This window comes from Lagenorhynchus albirostris, chromosome 3, assembly GCF_949774975.1.
Source record: "Lagenorhynchus albirostris chromosome 3, mLagAlb1.1, whole genome shotgun sequence".
Lineage (NCBI taxonomy): Eukaryota > Metazoa > Chordata > Mammalia > Artiodactyla > Delphinidae > Lagenorhynchus > Lagenorhynchus albirostris.
Window position 1 is genome coordinate 26,202,596 of NC_083097.1, and position 21,733 is coordinate 26,224,328.

The following is a 21,733-nucleotide window of genomic DNA, read 5'->3' on the forward strand; positions in this document are numbered from 1 at the left end:
TTTTATCTTTGGAAATTGGGGGTGGGGTGAGGGAAGAGGATTAAGGAACATTTAGACAATTTTGTCTGGTGGGTTGTCTTCTTGACAGTTTCCCTTGTTAGGCCCTAAGTAAACAAACACACCGCGGATCATGTGAGCACCTTGTAGATGTTACTTGCAGTTTAAACAGTTTCTGTTTGTATAAATTAAATCATACCTGAGATATGTTAGAAGACCTTGATGTTTAAATTTAGAGTAGTCCTATGGTGAGATCCTTTGGTAAGATAAATAATCTTTTTTCCTAGATTTTTTCTAGGTTTTTTTCTTTTTTTACATTGGAGATGTGTTGGGGACAAGTCAAAAGACATATTTGTTCCGAATACATCTCCAGTGTCTATGCACGTATGCATACGTGTGTGTATGTGTGTTCTCCTTCCTCCCCTAACCCCTGCATTCATTCTCTGCCTTCCTCTGTACCAAGGGGCTTATATCTATGAACTACAACACCTGGACTCCATTGTCCTGTTTCTGGTTGGGTTCAGCAATGGGAGATGAAGGCAGGAGGAGAGGGTGTCGGGGTATTTATCCTCCTCGCTGCTGTCCCCTCAACCTTGCTGAGGTCCTGACAATGACTGATTTCTCTAAGCACTTATGGACAGCTCACTTTCATGGCTCCAGCATTTATGGACAGCTCACTTTCATGGCTCCAGCTCACACTGTTTCTCCCTTGCCCTTCAGACCTACAGGTAGTAGTGATAGTTTCCCAGCTGTTGCTAGTTTCTAGGTGCTTCCCTGTAAATAGTCCCCGTATAAAACTCTCTCTAGTTCAGCCCTTTTGAGTGTGTCTCCTGTTTCCTACTGGGAACCCTGGCTGACATAGTGTGTGTCCGTCTCTTTCTCATACAAAATCTTGATTGTCATGTCTGGCTCTAAAACGCCAGTTGCATTTACTGTAGCACATCTGAATTTGAATCGTATCTTGTCCTGTCCGTGAGTTGTCATCTTATTCTTGTGTCTCTTCTGTCTTTTCTGTTAGATGGTGAGGGACAGGGGTGTGGATTATTCTGCCCTCTCCCTATAATGTCGAGTACACTGTTCTACATACAGAGGTCACAACAATTGTCAACTCTTGAAGTAAGATAATAGCATACACATAGGAGGGCATGTATAATGTGGGTATAATATATCTGTGATTGTTGATTTTTTTAAAATACCCTTTATTTGTATCTTTATCAGTTCATTTTTTTATGAAGTAAACAATGACCAGGTATCAGTTATAGGCAACTTATTATGCTAGGTATTTACATTAATTTTTTTTCAGAGTTCTTAAAGATTCCTAAAGGGGGTTTCAGAAAGAGCTGAAATAACAATTTTCAAGCTAGAAGGAATCTCAGAATGTAATTTAGTTTCCTCACTTTCAGGCGGAGCTTGGGCTCAGTGGTTCAGTGTTTTTTTCTGGGGCACAGGTAGTAGGTGGTCTGGATGACGCCAGAACTTGGTCCCCTGACTCTCTGCCCAGGGCTTCTCTCCCCATCTTCCTCCAGTCGGTCAACCTGCTCACTCATAGGTGCTCTCTGGTGAAACCAACCTCCATAAGGTACCCCTTAGAAAGCCTCTCTGCTGCCCCTTATTGCTTCCCTCTGTGTTGCAAATGCAAACCAGATCGTCATGCTCTGAGCTCATAAAAGGGCCTAATAGGATGCAGACGGTGGATTCTAACCCAGGCTCCAACCTTAGCCCCACGTGTAGACAGCTGGGGGAATACTTGGGCCAACCCGCAGCCACTCTGGGCCATCTCCCTACACCAACTTGAAGCTTTAAGCTTTGGAGCAGCATTTTACGAGGGGGTATGAGGGGCTGGGGCTGGGGTAGGTGAGTGATGGCAAGTCCTGTGGTTATTGCAGCCAAAGTCTCAGGCCTCATCTGTGGGGATGCGATCCCCAAGTCAGGCCCGGCTGCTTGCAGGGCCTTTCCTGTGGGGGGTTTGCCGATGGGCACTGCTCCTGCCATGGTGGCCCTTCCTGCATCCATTTAGCACAAGGACCAGAGTATAAGGTGTTCCCTACGAAATCAAAACCCTCTGACTCCGCTAGATCACAGCTTAAAGTTGGTTTAAAATGGATACGAAAAAGCCTTTCCTTAATGGACGGAGAGAAAGCAGATTGGCCTAGGTCTGCGTGTGATAAGACGAATGTCGGTAATTAGGGTTTGTTTCTCCATATGTTACAGGTTTTCACATATGCAAGCCAGCTGGAGGCTGATAAATTGCTACAGCTCACCTGTAAGACTTAGGTTCGGGAAGATCAGGGAAAGAGAAGCAAGGGATGGTGTCTTTACTGAGTGCCTGCTCTTTGTCAGGCTTTGTCCTGGCAGCTTTAACTAAAAGATCTCACACCCAGATAGCTAAGTGTTATGCCCATTTTGTAGATTTGGAAACTGAGGCTCCCAAGGGCTGTGACCTTCCCAGAAGTACAGAGGTAGGGTGAGGTGATACATCATCTCCTCAGTTCTGACTGTACAAATAAACCTTGTCAGTGAAGTAGTGACTTTCCAAACCCAGCTGGCCCACATCCTTGCTAAATGGCTCTGGGGAAGGTTAGTTTCTCTGCCTTGGTTTCCTCAGCTGTAAAGTGGGGATCATGTGCGTTGCTCCCTCATAGGTTGGTGGTAAGGATCAAAGCACTGAGTACAAAGTGTTCATCTCTGTGCCAGGCACATAAGCCCTTAATGAAATTTAGCTCCTGGACCCCTAGAGCTGGGTTTGTTGCTTCCCCTTTCTGGATGTCCTTTGTCAGCTATCATCTCTTAACTTCCCTGAGTCGTTTCCTCAGTCATAAAACGAGGTTTGGGTTAAAGGTCAGTTTTCTGAATGGAGAAAAACCCAAGAAGAATGCGGCAAATCCCCATCTTTTTTTTTTTTTTAGTATAGTTTCTAGCGCTTGTTATCATTGGTGGATTTGTTTTTTGGTTTGGTTGCTCTCTTCTTTATTTTTTTTTATTACTTAAAAAAATTTTTTTTTAATAATTATTTTTTATCTTTAATTCACATCCCCATCATTGGCCATTGATGATTGAACTCAGTCTCCAGCGCCTCTCCCTTCCCCAGAGGTCAAGGGGGTGGGATTGAAAGTTCCAACCTTCTAATCATGCCTTCAACACCCTCCCACCACCACCCCGCACCCCTGCAACCAGCCTCCGTCCTTAACGACTTTCAAGAAGTCACCACATTATCATCGACTCAGATGTGATTGAAGGGGATTTGTTAAAAAGATACCTGTTTCACCTTTATTGCTCTGGAGCCATTTCAGGAACGAAATAAGGAAAGATGCCCCTATGACTCTTACGTAGGGAATTCCAAGGGTTTTAGGAGTGCTATGCCAGGAACGGTGGGCAAAGACCAAATATTTATTTCTTACTATAAATCACAATATCACAATGTTGATATATAGTTATCATCATTATCATCCTCATTTTATCCTCCTTCCTCACCCTTCTCCTCTGAACTAAAACTCAATGGCCGCAACAAGCACCCTGTACGGCTTGGAGCACTGCTCATTGTTCCTTTCCACTTAAGTCACTGAAATAGGTAATGGGTGGGAGCTCAGTTATGCTCCCAGGGTATTTAGGCCCTTCTTTGGAATGTTCCAGAAAATTCTCCTCCTACATACAGACTTCTCTGGCTCCCTTTGCTGTTGGGAATGCCTTTAGCAGTGCTAGAGCTTAGAGGGTGGGTCTCACCCCTTCAGAAGGTGGTGGTGGCATCTGGGAGGATTCATGACCACACAGCTGCCGGGGAGTCTCCCCATTGCAGCTACTCTCCTGCCACTCTTCAAGGCACCACACTGCAGCTGCATCAATTATCTTTCAGAGAAGAAGAAAGACAGACAAGACAGAAAGTCAGCGTCCTCCCAGCCTGGCTGGTGTGGCACCTGTCCTGTGGGAGAAGCACCTGTTTCTGGGTCCTCTAGACCCAACCTTTTGGATTTCCCTGGAGTCCCCCTACTCTACCCTGGGAAAGCCCACGTGTGATTCTGTACTACATTTCCATGGCTGCCCTGCTGAGGAAGAAAGGCAGATGGGGGCAGTGTGGGAAGTGAAGCTACCAGGATTTACCTCGTTAAGCCCAACTCAAATATAAGGCACGGTCCTGCCCCCCCAGTAAAAAAAGATTATCACCAGAAATGAGGGAATGGCCTTATATTTAAGTCTTTACAAATTCTCTCATGCTGTGGAAGGATCTCACAATTATTTTGAACATCAAAGTGTTATTTAGGGAACACACATTAGCCTGAAATGACCTTCGTCAGTGCTGGTTTTGGATGCTTTAGAGAGGTCAACTGAGGAAATCATATCTTAAAAAAAGGTTTAAAAAATCTAGTAATATTCCTGGGCATCTGACCTCACAGTAACAAGTGTTGGATTTCTTTGTAAACAAGACTTTTAAAGATCATTTAAAAATGGAACAAGGCAAGAACCTTATGCAAATAACTGACATGGAAGTAAAGGGGATACGTTTTGGAAAACTCAAAATGGAGCCATAATCACAGGCAGGGTGTAGAAAGGCCACTGAAGACTTTGAATAAATGTTTTCCTAATGTGTGAGAGTCAGGGGTGGGAGGAAACCAGAAACGTTTCTAAATTAGCATTAACTTATGCTGTTTACATAGTACTTGTGTATATGATATTCTTGCACATACATGTGTATTGCTACATTAATCACTTAAATAGCATATAGTAAATATTTAAAATGTTACGTTTTTAATATCTTAGATGGAATCTTTACATCTAATGGTATAGTCTTTCATTTACATCATTTATATCTATCTAACCCCCCTGCCCAGTTTTTTCAGCTATGTTCTGATTGGGACAGTAGGTTGCTTATATTTGGGCTCCCTTCATGACCCCGCTGAGATGGCCTTTGTTCGCCTCTATAGGAAATGCAAATTAATGTCAAGAAGTATTTTTATAACACATGTTGTTGTCACCTTGAATTGTTGCTTCAGTAACTCCACTCTTGTTTCTTACTTGAACTTTCCTGGTTTGCAAGTGCCAAACCAAAATAAAATAAAATGAACAGGAACGCAGAACATTAAATGGCTCAGATATACTTACCCTAAAATCAGTAAGCGATCTAACCTGAGCAAAGGGGTACCAACTTATATTTAGGGGTCCTTATAGCCTTATATCCACACATACGTGGTGTCTGGAATTGTTCTGAGCAGATTATGAGGAGTGTGGGCTGTGTGAAGTTAGAGCCCTTGACACAGTTGATAATGGTGTGAGCAGAGTCCTGTTCATGGAGAAGTCGTCTACTGAGAGCAGTCAGTCTTGGACCGCCTGTCAACTTGTGGTTTTGGTGAAACAAGAGAATTCTCCTCAGGAAATATCAGGAGGCTAGACCTCATTCCTCCGGCCCCTCTCCATCCTCCACGTAGGAGTGTGGACAGATGTCCTCCCCAAGAGCACCTGGCCAACAAGTGGAATCACAGCCCAATGGGGACATTTCCACTTGGAAAAACCACATCTCCAACAAGAAGCCACCTTACTGAAGAACTTTATCTTCTCGTGAGACATATTTTCCTAGAAAATGAACACAAGATGTGTTTAATCCCAGTGTGTCAACGTGAACAGGCCTGTCATTGTCCCCTCGCTTCCCCAGAGCATGGCTTTCTACCCTTTTGAATGTTACAAAAATCGTGGACCATTTTAGTTGTTGAGAAACCATGCCTGACCCCAAAACTTGCAATGTTGGTATTAGTCAGGATTCTCCAGAGAAAAAGAATGGAGAGGAGATATATGTGTATAGAGGGTGGGGGGGAAAGGGATTTGTTTTAAGAAATTGGTTCATACAACTGTAGGGGTTGGCAAATCAAAACTCTGTGGGGCAAGCCAGCAGGTTGGAAGTTCAGGCAGAGTTTCTGTGTTGCAGTCTTGAGGACAGTTCCCTCTCCTTTGGGAAACCTCAGTCTCTTTTCTCTTACTGCCTTCAACTGATTGAATGAGGCCCACCACATTATGGAGCATAATCTTCACAAAAAGTCCACTGATTTAAATATTAATTACATCTTAAAAAATGCCCTAGGGCTTCCCTGGTGGCGCAGTGGTTGAGAGTCCGCCTGCCGATGCAGGGGACACGGGTTCGTGTCCCGGTCCGGGAAGATCCCAAATGCCACAGAGCGGCTGGGCCCGTGAGTCATGGCCACTGAGCCTGCGCGTCCGGAGCCTGTGCTCCGCAACGGGAGAGGCCACAACAGTGAGACGCCCGCGTACCACACACACACACAAAAAAACCCCTCACAGCAACATCTAGACTAGTGTTTGATTAAACATCTGGGCACCATAGCCCAGCCAAGTTGACACATAAAATTAAGCATCACAGTTGGGATTGATAACTGCTATCTGCCCTATTTGTATTCTATATTTTGAAGTAAGAATAAGATTATATAGAAAAATCAAGAAAATACTCTGGGTCGATAGGTTAATGAAGAGCCTCTAGATTTAACATTTGAGTTTTGACGATTCTTTCTTTAAAAAGTTTAAAGATGTAGAAAATGCAAAAATAACCTAGCAAGCATCCATATTCCTGCCACTCAGATCTAGTAGCCGTTAGTGTTTTGCCATATTTGCTTTTAAGGTTTTTTCTTAAACAAAAAATTAGTCATAACTTAAGTTCCCCCATCTCGTTACAGTACATCTCCTTCCAGGCTAACTTTTAGATGGTTAAATACTATATTTATAGATAAACACATGCATCTTTATGTGTGTTTTAATTGACATAAATGGTATCATATTGCATCTTGCTTTTTATACTCTTTTTTTTCTTTTTTGAGATCTGGCCACGTTAATGGAATCATACCTTTCAACTGACTTTTCTGTTTTAAGAAGATTCTCTACCTCTCCTATATTTTTTTTCCGGTAATTGCGGGCCTCTCACTGTTGTGGCCTCTCCCGCTGCGGAGCACAGGCTCCGGACGCGCAGGCTCAGCGGCCGTGGCTCACGGGCCCAGCCGCTCCGCGGCATTTGGGATCTTCCCGGACCAGGGCACGAACCCACGTCCCCTGAATCGGCAGGCGGACTCTCAACCACTGTGCCACCAGGGAAGACCTCCAGTAATTTTTTATATCTAGGTTTATTTTCTTTTGGCTTTCATGTGGAAAATATATAATTTGATCTTTACCTCATTCTACACAGAAAAACGAATTGAAGATGGATTAAAAATAAATTTCAAATGGAGCACAGTGATTAGCGTGCCCTTGCACCACGTATATCGTATAGTCCTTAAAAATATGTACATTGGTTTCAGGGCTCTTTATCCCATTCTGATAATTTGTCTCTTCCAGCATCAATATCACACTGTCTTAGTTACTATAGTTTTCTAATGCGTTTTAATATCTGATAATGTAGTCCATCCTCTTTGTACTTCTTTTTCAAACTTTTTATTCTCAGACCTATGCTCTCCCATATAAATATTAAACTATTTTTCAAGTTTCCTAAAAATTCTTCTTGAGATCATTTTGGAATTTCACTGAAATTATTGATTGATTGGGCAATATTAACATCTTTAAAATGTTACCTTTCTCTCTCTGTAAACAAGGTTTATTGTCTCATTAATCCAAATCTTCCTTTTTATCCTTCAATGAAGCTTTATAATTTCTTACTAAAGTTGCTTTTTAGACTTATGCCTATCTAGTTTATAGTTTGGCTTACTATGGAAGCCAATTTTTTCTTCTTATATTCTCTATGTGGTCACTGCTGGTATAAAGGAATGCTATTGATTTTGAATTTGGATTTTTGTTTCCAGCAATCTTGCAGTAACCTCCTATCGATTCTGATTGTTCAAAGGTTGGTCTTGATAATTAACTATTAAAAAAACTGACTGCAAGTCTTCACTACCATTTTGAATCATATACTAAAGTTCCCTGAGCATAATGTAGTCAAGTAGCCTTGACTCTGGATTTGGGCTACGTGCCAGGGGACATAAAGATGAAAACAGACAGTGGGGCACCAGTTCTGGGTGGTGACCAGGTATGGCCTCAAATTCAGTTCTTACAAAATTTCAATGTACAGTATATGCAGCTTTTGAGACTATTGAATTCTTATGCCAGACTTCCCAGGTTCCTATATTGTCACATCTGAATGTCCTTGGAAGCTGTCTGTGCCTCAGATTGCTTTAAAATGGAGGTATTAGAAATAAACAAACAAATAAATAAAATGGAGGTAATAGTAATATGTAATCATGGGGGTTGTGAGGTTTCAATGAGTAATTGCATGTCCCTGGCCCAGTTGAAGCTTTCAGTAACCGTTAACTATTACTATGAGACATCCTTGCTGCATTTTCTAACTTTAGGTGTTTTGGAATCTTTATGCTGTGTAGCATAAGATTGTTATTAGTTCAGACTTACTAGTGCTTTATCAGAAAGTAGACCCTTTCTCTTTCATCCTTCGTTTTAAAGTGCTGTGCTCTTTGTAATCACATCACTTCCGGTGAGATCATGCCTAGCGTAATGCAGATCAAAAGGCAAGTTGTTTCACAGAAATTTGCTTTACACACCTTGCGAAAAGGCCTATTTTTGTTAATGAGGATGTTATCTAGGGCTCTAGCCCTAGTGTCCTGAGAGAGGGATAAACTAGAATCTAGAGATTTGAAGTGGTTTGCACTTGAATTTTTGAGATAGGGGAGAAAATACTATGACTGGTTCATAAGTTCAACAAGCACCCCAGAACCTCACTCGTTCGGATTGCTTAGGTGGTAATGAGTCCAGGTGCTTGGGAGAGCGTCTCTGGGCCCCTTCTCCATTCGCTGGAAGTGCTGTCTGGCCCCCCACAATGGCCTTTGTTCTTGGTCCTGAGCAAAGAGCTGCATCCCTTCTCAGTGTCCCTTCTCAACCATCCTGGCTTCCTAGAATTCTGCTTTAAAGCCCTGTTCTTTTTCTGACCCTCAGAAGCACACAGACAATCTCGAGACTCTGAATGGCAGAGCTTGCTGTAAGGTTTCTAGGCCTCTAGTGGTGGCGCGGCCTTGGCTAATTTTGGAATTTGGTAGAAAATGACTAACCCTGTGTTTAAATATCTACTGTGGCACACCCCACTGTTGGCCGCCCGTGACTGTGTAGACGGGGCACTGTGGAGTGAGGAAAGCAGGTGGTAGTAGACCATGGGGCCCACGTGGTCACACGCTGGGCGGGTGGCATTGTACTCTAAGCCCTGTCGCTAAGTGCCCAGGTCAGTGTTAAGAATTGAAATTTCTCCTCATGTATGACCCAGCAAGTTGTCTTACACTCTGTTTTTCTAGAGAACAAAGGCTGGGATTGAGAGCAACTCTAGTTATTCTGAAAGCTCTCTTCTGGGTCTCTTCTTAGCAGGAGAGGAAGATCTTCCAGTGTTCTTAAGAACAGTCAAATCAATTTCAACAAGAGGCAGGCTTGTTTTGTCGACTTGTGGGTGTTTCATGCCCCATTTCAATGGTCATCTCTTCCCCTTTTCTTCTAGCCTAGGCAATACTCAGAGAGCTGTAAGAATTGGGGATTTTTTTCTTTTCAAAGCAGATTTTTAAATGCTTTTCTGCTTAACATTTCTCTTTATCTTCAGTATCTTTGTTAAATAAAGGGAAAAATTTTTTTTTTCTGAGATGAAGAGAAAGGTGCCTTCAGTGACCAAACTGCTCTGTGTGTGATTCAATCCCTAGATCTGATTTCAGTTCTGCTAAAGATGGGCTTCTGAGACTACTCACACTTCCTCCAGCAATACCTGATTTTAAAAGACCAGTGTTATAATGAGCATTTTGTTTATGCTTTATAGTAAAATCCATGAGGGTTTATCCTGCTTTGGCCAATTTGAAGATGCAGATTTTTCTTTTCTTCTTTTTTTTCTTTTTTAAATATTATGTATTTATTTATTTGGCTGCGCTGGGTCTTAGTTGCGGATCTTCACTGCCACGTGCGGGATCTTCAGTTGTGGCATGCAGGATCCTTAGTTGCGGCATGCGGGAATCTTTTAGTTGTGGCATGTGGGATCTTTTAGTTGCTGCATGCATGCGGGATCTAGTTCCCCGACCAGGGATTGAACCCAGTCCCCCCACATTGGGACGCAGAGTCCCAACCACTGGACCACCAGAGAAGTCCTGAAGATGCAGATTCTTCTGTTATTATTTACATCTTTTCAGATGTATCAGAATTCTCTGACACGTGAATTGCCTGTGTTTCAACATTCTGCTCTACAATGCCCGTCACCACTGCTTCAAGAACTGTCTCTGTCAATGGATAGGAAGCAAGCATTTTTACAATTCTATGAACAGAACATTTGCTCTTTTTGCTTTTCCAGAGTGGCTTTAGCCAGCATCCTCATTTGCAGAGATCAAAATCTGATCTGTAAGAACCCTATTTTGATTGGCTGTCGGGCATTCATAGCCCTGTAACTAAATACCAATGTATGAAATGGTTATTGTTCCCTGGAGGGGGGGGTCTGGGCCAGAACACATTCTTTGTTTGATTCCTGGGGAGCAAATGGAAGCTGTGAATGTCCCTGCAGCCAAGCCAAGTAAACACGAGCTCCTATAACCTCAGACACAGAGGTACAAAGTGGCCTTCTGGCTGTGGTTCGGGACTGGGATCTCTAACCAGCAGGCTGGCATTTAACTGAAGCCTCGCCATCAACCTTTTCCTCTGCGGTTGGTCTAGTTCTAAGACCTCCGTCTAATATTCATCGTGATGATTGGATTTGACTTGCTCTGAAAATGAGTGTTGTTCCTTCACTCATTGCAGTGAGTGTTGTAATGAATTTTTAATAACACTGGCCTGTCTTGAGTCACGTCCTCGTATTTGACAGTGTTTAGTCCAACTCTGTCCCTTCATCTGGGCATAAAAAGCCCATCCTAAAAGTTGACAGCTCCGCAGACCATCTTAACTGATAAACTCCAGGGACTGCATGTGTGTGGTGTTACACGAAGCAACAGACATGCATCGACACCAAGCCTCTGAAAACCTATGAGGTGCAGGGCTTGTAGTTGTGTCCACTTTACAGAGTGGGGACCTGACTTGGGTCCCACAATTGCTCAACCTCCTCGAGTTCCCACGGTTGGTAGTTAGCACTTAGCAGGTGAGGAAAAAAACCTCAGACTGGAAATCAGCTGATTCAAAATGCCTCCGTTTCTGGGGAGGTTTTTACAAAGGGGCCTGCAAGGGCCCGACGCCCTAGAAAACACAAACATAACAATCAGAAGCCCAGAGAATTAAAGGAAAGGAGGAAGAGGGTGATCATATGTTTCCAACGGTACTGCTCTCAATGATTCCATTTGGATTATGGAGACCTTCATCTTCCTTTCTGCATCGCACGTTGTAGGCCACCTAATGAATAGCTATTCTAGTAGAGGTTACATTGATACATGCAGTTGACATTTTTTTTTTAAAGCAAATTGGATCATTTTCTGCTTGTTTTTAGCTGTAGAGAACAGTTTGGGTGGTAAATGTTTATTGAGACTTATAATTTGACAGGCCTAGTTTTGGATCTTTGAGACATGAGAGACAGACAGACAAGGATTCCCTGTTTTCGTTTAGCTTCTATTCTTGTGGGGAGAGACAGGAAGTTAACACAGAAATAAAAAACTAGAAAGCAATGATAAATGTTTGTTTTTAATTGAGTTTTTGGGTGAAATTATCTTTCAGTTTATTTTATTAGCATTGTGACTTTCTTTTTCTTGGACGGGAGAATAGTACATGAGTCAAATGCCAAATAGCTGGGTTTTGTTGTCAGATCAAATTGGAATTAATTTACCTTCTGTAATTTAAAGACTGTGCTGGGTTCATAGAAACAGAATGAAGAACTCACTTCTGGTCTTATTTCTGTTAGGAGGCCTTGAGCTTGTCCCTCTAGTGCCTCTTATCCTGGATTTCTTCATCTGTTCCATGAGGGAGTTGGACTGAACCTGTGGTTTCAAACTCTGCTCTTGGAAGCATCCCTCAGAATCAGGATGGGGGAGCTGGCGGGACCTTAGGAGGCTGGTTCGGCCGCAGCCAGAGCAGTTCTGCTGTTGTCTGTCTGTTATCGGGGTTCCCCTAGATTGGAGAAAGGATTCTATGGCTGAAAAGGACAGTTTGGAAGCCACTGTATTGTTCATGGAAAACCACGTTGTTTGTGGGGAAATGCCATGAGCAAAGTTTTTAAGACTGAGAGAAATGTACAAAACAATTAGAACAGACAGTGGATTAATAGAATATGTAAAAACCTATAAATTCATGAGGAAAAAGAAACAAAGACCCAAAAGAAAAATGGACAGAGTCTATGAAATGGTAACTCACTGAAGAGATAATGCAAATGGCCGATCAACATAAGACAAAATGCTTGATCTCTCAGAAAAATGCAAATTAAAGCAGTGGGATTTTTTCCCCCCCTAATACTGCCCATCATCCAGTCCGGACAAAGCCAGGGTTAAGGTTAGGCTTAGGCAAAAATTACAAGTATGATAGAATCAAATGTGGGTGGAGTTAGGGAAAGGAGTGTCCACATGCTGTGAGTGGGAGTGAAACCTGTCGTGGGATCTTGTCAGTGTCTATTAAAATCATACATATCCTTTGACCCAGTGATTCACTTCTAGAATTGTATTCTAGTGAAATACATGCATCTGAACGTATTTCCACTCCAGAACTCTTGGGAAGAGGGGGAAAAATGAAAATTAAACATCAGTAGAAGATTGAATAAATAAAATATGGTAAGTCCACATTGTAGAACACTGTGTGGAAGGTTTCAAAGAATGAAGTGGGGCTCTTCCATAGGATAGAATGATCTCTGAGGTGTATAGTTAAGTGGAAAGGGAAGCACCGTATATAGAGGGCAAGAACACTATGTGTCTGTTTAAGTAAAATGATATTTTCCCCCATATGAATATAGCAGTATGTGAATGCGGCACCCAGAAGATCTAGATGAAAAACAGAAAACAATATTTGTTTTGCAGAAGAGTGGAATTAAGGAGGAGATATCTACATAGTTTGAGTAACAGACAGAAGGAATGCATACATATTTTAAGCAACTAACAACACGATTGTTTAGAGCACGTCACTGTGCTCGAGGGACTCTAGGACGGGTAGCAGGGGCTCAGAGACTGGGCTTGGTTTGATCTGCCATCGCCAAGTTGTGGATGTGCCTCCGGAGGGCCTCTTCCTTCCCTGCCACTCCTTCTTCCTCCCGGCCTGCCCAGCTCCTTGCCCCGACTCCCTTCCTCTTTCCTCCCGCCTTGAGGATCTGCCAGCTGGAGAAATTCCTCCCTCTGCCCTTCCACCCTTCTGAGAACTGTGGGTTGGCAGGGGACCAGCACAGTCCCTACAGGAAACTGCTTCTGTGAAGGATGCTGTGAAGCGCGGGACCTTTGCCACGTCCCTGGCCCTCGAGCCTAGGGTGGAATTCAATTCTTGCGTTAGGACCGAGTCACTCCCACACACCAAGCCCCGAAGTCCTAATGCATCAAGTAGAGTCTGTCAGAGTCTCTTGAATGCCTGCTGGTGCGAGACTTCATGCCGGGCTCTAGCCTTGTGAGTGCTTTGACGGGCATGTTCCTTCTGTGTCTAGTCCTTAAACTTTTGACGCTAGCTGAACTAATTCTTTCTTTGGATTTCTGTATACAGACCACCGTGATACATTCTGGAAATCCTGCAAGTTCAATGAAGGGTGGATGTTTTAAATATGGACTTGCTAGACTCTAAACAGTCCGAAGCAGATCTCTCTCTCTCTCTCTCTCTCTCTCTCTCTCTCTCTCTCTCTCTCTCTCTCTCTCTCTCTCTCTCTCTCTCTCTCTCTCTCTCTCTCTCTCTCTCTCTCACACACACACACACACACACACACGTGATAAACGCGATGGGCACCAGGGCAATGACAGAATAGGAACTGTATTAGGAAAATGACTCTCACCTCAGAAATGCTTGGGGCAAATTTGGAACTGGAGACATTCTCTCTGGAGGAGGGACCTGGGGTGTTGGTGGAAGGACCACATTGGGAGTCTGCGAACAGTTTTCACTAATCTGCACACTCGATTTTGTTTCATGTTGCTTTTTGAGATGGAGAAGCAGACTTGAGGATGGAGGAGGGCTACTGAGATGGCAGCTTTTCCAATCGGAACCATTTTCACAGCGTAAAAGTACCATTCCTGAGCTCTGCAGAGTCCGCGTCCCTTGCCCCACTGCGCTTATCAGTTGCCCACTGTTCTTTTGGAACAATGGGACTGATTTTTCCATAGGAATCTGACGAAATTGAGCAGAGCTATGCAGAGAACTGCCGATTAGGAGGACAATGTTGAGACTGCCAGTGGCACACATGCCACACGCAGAGGGTTGTAGGCACATGAGCAGAACTTTCTGCTCTTTGATTTCAGCCATCAGGTTTATATGGTTTTTTTACAAAAGAGTTTTTTCTAAAGAAAACATAAAATGGATTGGCCTCCTGGGGGCCACAGGTAGCTTTGAGAGGCTACTTAGCTGAAGGGCAGAGGGAGTGGGATTAACCTCACACACACAGTGGTGTTTGGGGGTACATCACAAGGAAACAACCCTATTTTCCAAGCCCGGGTTCCAGGGGTGCAGCTGTTCCAGTCCATTTGAGCAGTGGGATTTGGATGGAGCAGATAATGCCCATGGAAACTTTTCTAAACAATAAGTTTAGGTTTTTGAGGTAGTGGTGTCCTTGTGGGTTTAACTGTTAATTTGGTGGTGTACACTCTATAAAACATGTTAAATTATTTGGGGGGGTAAAGGGTAAATGTCTTTCCAGGCGTCACTGTGGTAGCTCACACACAGGGTAGTCAATAACCAACCGTTGATAATTTTGATTGCCTGCTGCTTGGAAATTTTTTTTTTCTTGGCCATGCCGCATGGCATGCGGGATCTTAGTTCCCCGACCAGGGATTGAACTCACGCCCCAGTGGAAGCACGGAGTCTTAACCACTGGACCTCCAGGGAAGTCCCGCTTGGAAATCTTTATGATAAATACTGTGAGGGATAGGAAGATGAACAAAGACCCCATCAGTATGGGAACACACACACACAGGCACAAAGGGCCTAGGAGTTCACCATTTGGGAGCGAGGGCCCATTTGACGATGGCCAAACAAATGTTGGGCAGAGTGGAAATGTACAGAGTCAGGGTACCCTAATGCACAGAGGCAGGAAAAACTCTAGACCAGCCTCTCTCCGCTTCTCAGTTTCTCCCTCCTCAGTTCTCTGGACCTTCCTCCTTGTTTCCCCCAATCACACACATTTTGTGAATTGTTCTATTGTTTGTCTTTGAAAAGATTGATTTATACATTTGTAAGGAAAATCCCAGAGCCTTTTCCCCTTGATGCTATAAAGTTGCCATTTAATGAGGCGTTTGGAAGGCCACCCAGCCACTTGAAATCCAAAGTGTCACATTGAAGGATTGTTACCAACAAGTATTTACATTGGAGCCACGGTTTTACTTTCTCTTGGCAATTGGTTAATTTACTGCAAGAGCCAATAAATCCTTGGCCGAGGAGGAACAGATTGGAGGGGAGGAGCTTCTGTTTCGGGCCATTTTCTTTTGGAATGCTTTTAACACTTGGCCCCAGGGAGGATTGTGTCCTTTTGTTTCGTTAAACAGTTCAAGTTGGCCATTTTCTGGTGCTGTGTGGAAGGGCCTGTCAGGCAGGTGGGAACGAAGTGGCTGGGTCTTCATGGGCCCTGGATTTGCACAAACCTACCAGTTCTGTCGAGAGAATGTCTGAAAATGCGTTTTCTGAAAAAGGGGGACTGTGTAAATAATAGATGAGGTCTGAAAGGGTGATCTGAGTAGAACCGGCAGGGGGGCTGGTGGGAGAAAAGTCCCTTGCCTTGCCAGCGCCTGTTTTATGTGTTGGGAAGAAAAACTCTGCCGCTTTCTTTGAAGAACTTGCAAAAGAGCCTGGCTGTGGCCCTACTGTGTCGGTATAAAGGGCTCCTCTCTTTGCAGGCCTTAAAACACACGTGGACCGCTGTCTTCCTGCGCACCGGACAGGGCTGGAGTGATCTTCTCAATGTTTTTAGGGTGAGAATTCCAAGAGGCTTCAGAGCAGTACTGTCCCCCAGAACTTCCCAGGTGATGGCAGTGTTCTCCATCGGAGGTGCCCAATGTGGTAGCCAGTCGATGTTGGACTAGATGGTAATTTGGGTATAGGATGATCTCAAGGATGACTCTTGGAATTTACTGTCTTCACCCATATGTGACTCGGCCCAAACCTACACAAACAACGCCAACAAGGGCAAATCACAAGGTCCCTCCTGCTCAGCGGATGCAGGTTCAATAGTCCCAAGGTTCATTTGCCTCTGCTTCCTTCTAGAAAATTCCCTCACCCTCTCCAAAAATTCTCCCAAAATTCTCAGGTCTAGTTTGAGATCAGCTAGGCACATGGGGCCCTTGAGCCATCGGAATGCGGCTAGTGTGACCCACGAATTGAATTTTAACTTTTAACTAGCTCAAGTTTAAATACGGGAATCGCACTGAACGGGGCAGTTCTGAAGGGCTTTCCTGCCTTTTTCTGAAGAACTCTAAGTTGATCACCTTTGACCTTCACAGCCCGCTAGTGCAGGGTGGACCTTTGGTAGATAATCTCCTCCCACAGGAAAAACATGAAGAAATCGAGTCTCAGAGGAGACAAATGAGGGGCTCAGATCTTGGACTAATAAAAGCAGCAGAGCTGGGACTAGGGCCAGGGCCATTCTGCCTGGACTCCCACCTCTGACAGCCCCTAGGAGCCCAGCGTTAGATGTTAATTTGAAGCACTTCTTAGCAGGGGACACCGACCACAAAAGGAAGCCTTGCTTAACATCTGGAGTCTTGGCTGTGGGCTGTGTACTTAATCTTCTCCTTTAAAATCAAACAGGTTTAATGAGCAGAGAGAGTTAGGAAATCCCTCTGGGCCCTTAAATCCAAGGAGGGGTTTCTCTGGAACCAGAGGAAGTGGGCCAGACAGGTGGAGTAGTTCCCCTCCCTTCTGGCCTCCTTTGCGTGGCCCTGTCTGTGGGGATTACAAGTGGGGAAGGACCCATGGAGACTTGTGGTTCTAGTTTCCTCTCCTTAATGTGCTGTAAAAAGGCCAGGCCCCAGGACAAATGGCCCACACTTGGGTAATCCTGATTTTATCAGTGTTTCTGGCAGCCCTATTAACTAACATGCCCCTTGCTGCCGTGTAAACCAGAGCCCTAAACTTGGAGTCCGTTAATTGGCTCCAGCCCCATGCTCGCCTTCTCTGGTTCTTGCTACTTCACCTCATCCTTGAGGACTGTAAGAAAAGCTCTGGGATTCTCCCAGCTCCAAGGGGCATCTGTAGAGGGGGGTCGGCTTCGCAGGCAGGAGGCTGGGCCACAGAGCAGTGACATCTGGGTTGGGACGGTGAACACTTGCCAACACCACTGATTCTCGGTAATCGTGGTGTGGATTTAATGCCAGGGTGGCTTTCCCAACCGCCACCAGCACATTCTAGCCGTAAAGGTCCTCACCCAAGCTCACACCATGCCAGTGTGCTCAGAGAAACAAAATCCTTTTACTCTTATCAAAGGATTGTCTAGATAATTAGAAGGGAAATCTGCTGTGACAAATCAAAGCTACCCATCATGCTTTCACATCCTTAACAAAACGAATTTCTGGATTACCTGGATTACCTGCTTCTCAGAGTCAGTCTGTCTACTCATCTCCTACCCACCTACCTACCTACCCGCCTATCTACCTGTACTAACTGCAGCAGATAATTTCATAAAACCAACAGCTAACATTCATCTACTGTTTATTGATAACATGGTCATAGACCATACACACCAGTGCACTTTTGTGAGTAAATGGGGCACTGATAATCATGCTGGGATCATTTAAACCATGATTATTTAAACCAGTGTGTTCCAGGCATGGGGCTTGAGTTGGTGTGCAGACAGGTAAAGAAGACCTAGTTTCTCCTCACAAGGAACTGGCCTCACAGTCTGGCAGGGAGACGAGTGTATAAGCAAATGTAATCTATGGCATGAGTACTGAAATGGGTGTGGACAAGGTATGGGGATGGGAGGAGACAATGGAGAGGGTAAGGGAATTTTCTAGAAGGAAGCAGAGGCAAATGAACCTTGGGACTATTGAACCTTCATCCACTGAGCAGGAGGGACCTTGTGATTTGCCCTTGTTGGCGTTGTTTGTGTAGGTTTGGGCCGAGTCACATATGGGTGAAGACAGTAAATTCCAAGAGTCATCCTTGAGATCATCCTATACCCAAATTACCGTCTAGTCCAACATCGACTGTGCTTTGTGTTTAAAAAAAAACCTTGAACAAGTGACATATGTGGGTAATGAATTTTAACAGGTTGTAGGTGATTTTCCAGTGGAGTAAATGTAGGGTGATCAGTTATGTCGAAGGGTATAAGTCAGGCTGTGTATGTTCTCGTCCTATTCGCCCTCTAATGGGGACTGCTTAGTTCCTCAGCAGGGATGCAGGTATGTCTGTGTGCAGTAGAGCTACTAAAACTTTCCGACTAGTTAGAAAACGCTCATTCAGGTGTTTGGTAGCACGAAGTTGTACAGACCAAAACATTCTCAGGTCTAGTTTGAGATCAGCATGGAGCATTATTAGGGTGCCGCATGTGAGTGAAATGTGCGTGAAAGTTTTGACCAGAAGAAATCCATTCGTGAGCCTTTCAGTCCCTTGAGGTCAGGCGGCATCTGCGTCTGGCCTACTCTCGAGTAGGTGGGGAAGCCAGGCGTGATGGGATGCGTGATCTCAACGGTGATCTCAGTCCAAAACCTCCTGCCTTAGGCTAAGTGTCATTCATGAGGTCAGGGTTGTTCCTGACTTAATGTTTTTCCCTTCTAGCTTTTACATATTGCATTAATAAGACCATAATAACTTCAAAAATAATTTTTAAAAGGGAAGGTTCGACTGTTTTGCTTTTCTAACCCCTGTCTACATGCATCCTTATAATAGCATAGGGATAATTGTAGTGTCTCCTGATTTCATTTTATTCTGGTTTTACTATAGCGTGAAATTAAGTTTGGGGTGAGCTGCTGTGACCTGGAGGATTGGAAGACAGTGGTCTAAGCATGGCTCTGTCCTCAGTTCAATGAGCCCTTGATGTCAGATAAGGAAAATGTTACAGAAGGCAAACCAAAGGGTAACTCAGATGCCGGAGAGGCTTTTAGGAGCTTATTACCTCATCACCTGGTTCTTGGTCCACTTCACTGGTAGCAAAGGTGCTTTGTACCTAGTGTTCTCCTCTCTTCTTTGCCAAGCCACTTTTGGCTGAAGAACATGTCTTCTGCTGGGATGTTGGGATTTGTTGGAAAGACGTTCTTCTCAACTTGAGCCAATGGAATGACTTAAAATTCTGCCTGGAAACTCCCATGAACATGTGATAAATCCCCTTCCTCTTTTTTCAGTCAGCCACAAAACAAACACACCTTCCTTGAGAAGGCAGCTCTGCCTTTTCCTTGCCTCACTTCCGTCTGCCCCACCCAAAGGACCTGTGTTCCTGCCTGAGCTGCAGGGACTGGACTTAGGCCTCTTTCCCGTCCTGAGCTTTTCCTTCCTTCATTACCATGGATAATAGGCTCTGTCCTCCTGCCCCTGTCAGGCAACTAGCTTTATTATCCACCAACCATGTGCCAGGGCCTTTTACAGACATTCTCCTGTGTAATTCATCCAACAACACTGTGACATAGCTATCTGCTCTGTTTTACTAATGAGGAGACTCTAAGTTGGAATTTAAGAAATGTGCCCAACACCCAGTAAATGCCAGGATCCAGAACTGGCAAAGTTCAAATCCTGCCACTTTTCCATGGGACCAGGCTTGCCTCTGGCCCTCTCTTTGACACTTCCCAGGTGCTATGAATGGAAGGTTAAAAAAAAAAGTACTGTGCTGGGCGTTGAGTGTACGTGTGCACACAGGGGCACCTGTGGGCCAAGGAAGAGGTTTGTTCTCATCAGCCAGTTTCCTGGTGGTAACTGTGGGCAGTTAGCCCATCCTAGGTGACTCATCAAATCACCTATTTGATATTCTCCTGTGGTTCTTTCTTAAACCCAGCTGCCCACGGTCACAGCTTGGTGCCTGCCTGGACTTGCCCACCCCGGCGGTAGACTTGGCTCAGCTCTTGTCTCTAATCATATAAAATTCATCCACTCAGAAAAAGTTTATTGAACACCTACTACACGCCAAGTCCTTTGCTAGGGGCTGGATATTAATTTGATAGAGACTGTTAAATAGATTAAAGCCATGATTTTCAAACAAGGGTTTTTGAATCTTTAGAGATGCATGAGAATTTTTTAAATTGTTAGCTACAATAATCTTTCTTTTTTTTTTTTTGTGGTACACGGGCCTCTCACTGTTGTGGCCTCTCCCGCTGCGGAGCACAGCCTCCGGACGCGCAGGCTCAGCGGCCATGGCTCACGGGCCCAGCTGTTCCGCGGCATGGGGGATCTTCCCGGACCGGGGCACGAACCCGTGTCCCCTGAATCGGCAGGTGGACCCTCAACCACTGCGCCACCAGTGAAGCCCTACAATAATCTTTTAAAAAGTATTTTGCCAATTACTAAGAAGAAAACTCCTCTTTTGTAACAATACTTATAACTGAAGGATTTAGCAATTAACATTTTATCTTAAGTGGGTAATACTCAAAAGAATTTTGTATCGATATACAGTGGGGTCTGGTAAGATTTTTTTTTTTCCTTAAAATTGGCCTATACATTACTCATGTGTGAACAAGGCAGGGTTAAATATTTTCCCTCCTGCAGAAACATATTTACATTTTAAAATACTTTCTGAAATAACACCTTACCCAATGGAATAGCTCCCACCTGGAATTTAGGGCCCCAGAAGATACTTGTGGGAAAGTGAGCCTCAGGGTCCCTTATCACAACTTGAAAACCAGGTTCCTGCTTTTGGAGAATCTGTGGGCAGCTTGGGCTGCTCCGCGATGTTTCCCCAGCCTCTCAGCACGATCACTTTTACCTCTCAGCCCTTGAAGTGCTGTACACACCTCTGTTATCTCCTATATGGTGTCTCACGTCAGATGTCAGCAAGAGCTACGTGTGTTCAGAAGAAACACTGGCTGAAGTTGCACGGGAGATCCAGTTACCACTGACCTCAGGACTCCTTATCTTTCCTCAGCATTATCAGTGCCTACTATCAGTGTGAAAATGGTTTCTTTTTCTGGGATTAGGGCAGATAAGGAAGTAATGGGCATAATGTCCCCAGCTACCAACAAATCAGTTTAGTTAAGTACAGAGAGACGTGTATAAAGCATTCAAATGACATCATCTCTCATTTTGCACGACCATTGTTTCATATACGTATCTTTTGTCTTTACCCTTAGAGGGTGGAGACTCTTAGTCATTTATTTCTTCCCTGAAGTTGACTATGTTATAGACATTTTATTTAGTGAAGAACTGAAATAAATCATACCCCCCCCCAGCAAAGTATAGTCTGATAGGACCCAGAATTGGCTAACTTCAGATCCTGTTGTTTTTCCATTGGCTGCCTCTATAGACTTATCCGTTTCTGTCAGTTCAGCAGGTAACTGCACATAATTCATGATTGACGATAACGGTGTGGACATACAGGTGTAAAGCCAGGCTTTAGGACAGAGAGTCCTTGGCAGTGAAGCCCTAGGAAAAGAGGAGCAGAAGAGGCTCCTCTAGCCAGTTGCCAAGGACAAAGGTCAACTGATGGAGTAAATAAAACGCTGACACCGCCAGGTCTCTCCTGTCAAAGCTGTTTAGTGGAGGCAGGGGCTTCACTGCTTTGATGCAG

General features: G+C 44.2%; 1 protein-coding gene across 2 annotated transcripts in view; it reads left to right on the forward strand.

Annotated features, from left to right (window-relative positions):
• The window catches only part of PDZD2 (PDZ domain containing 2), a 378,282-nt gene that overhangs the window by 195,346 nt on the left and 161,203 nt on the right, over window positions 1-21,733 (forward strand). The gene's annotated exons all lie outside the window — the stretch shown is intronic.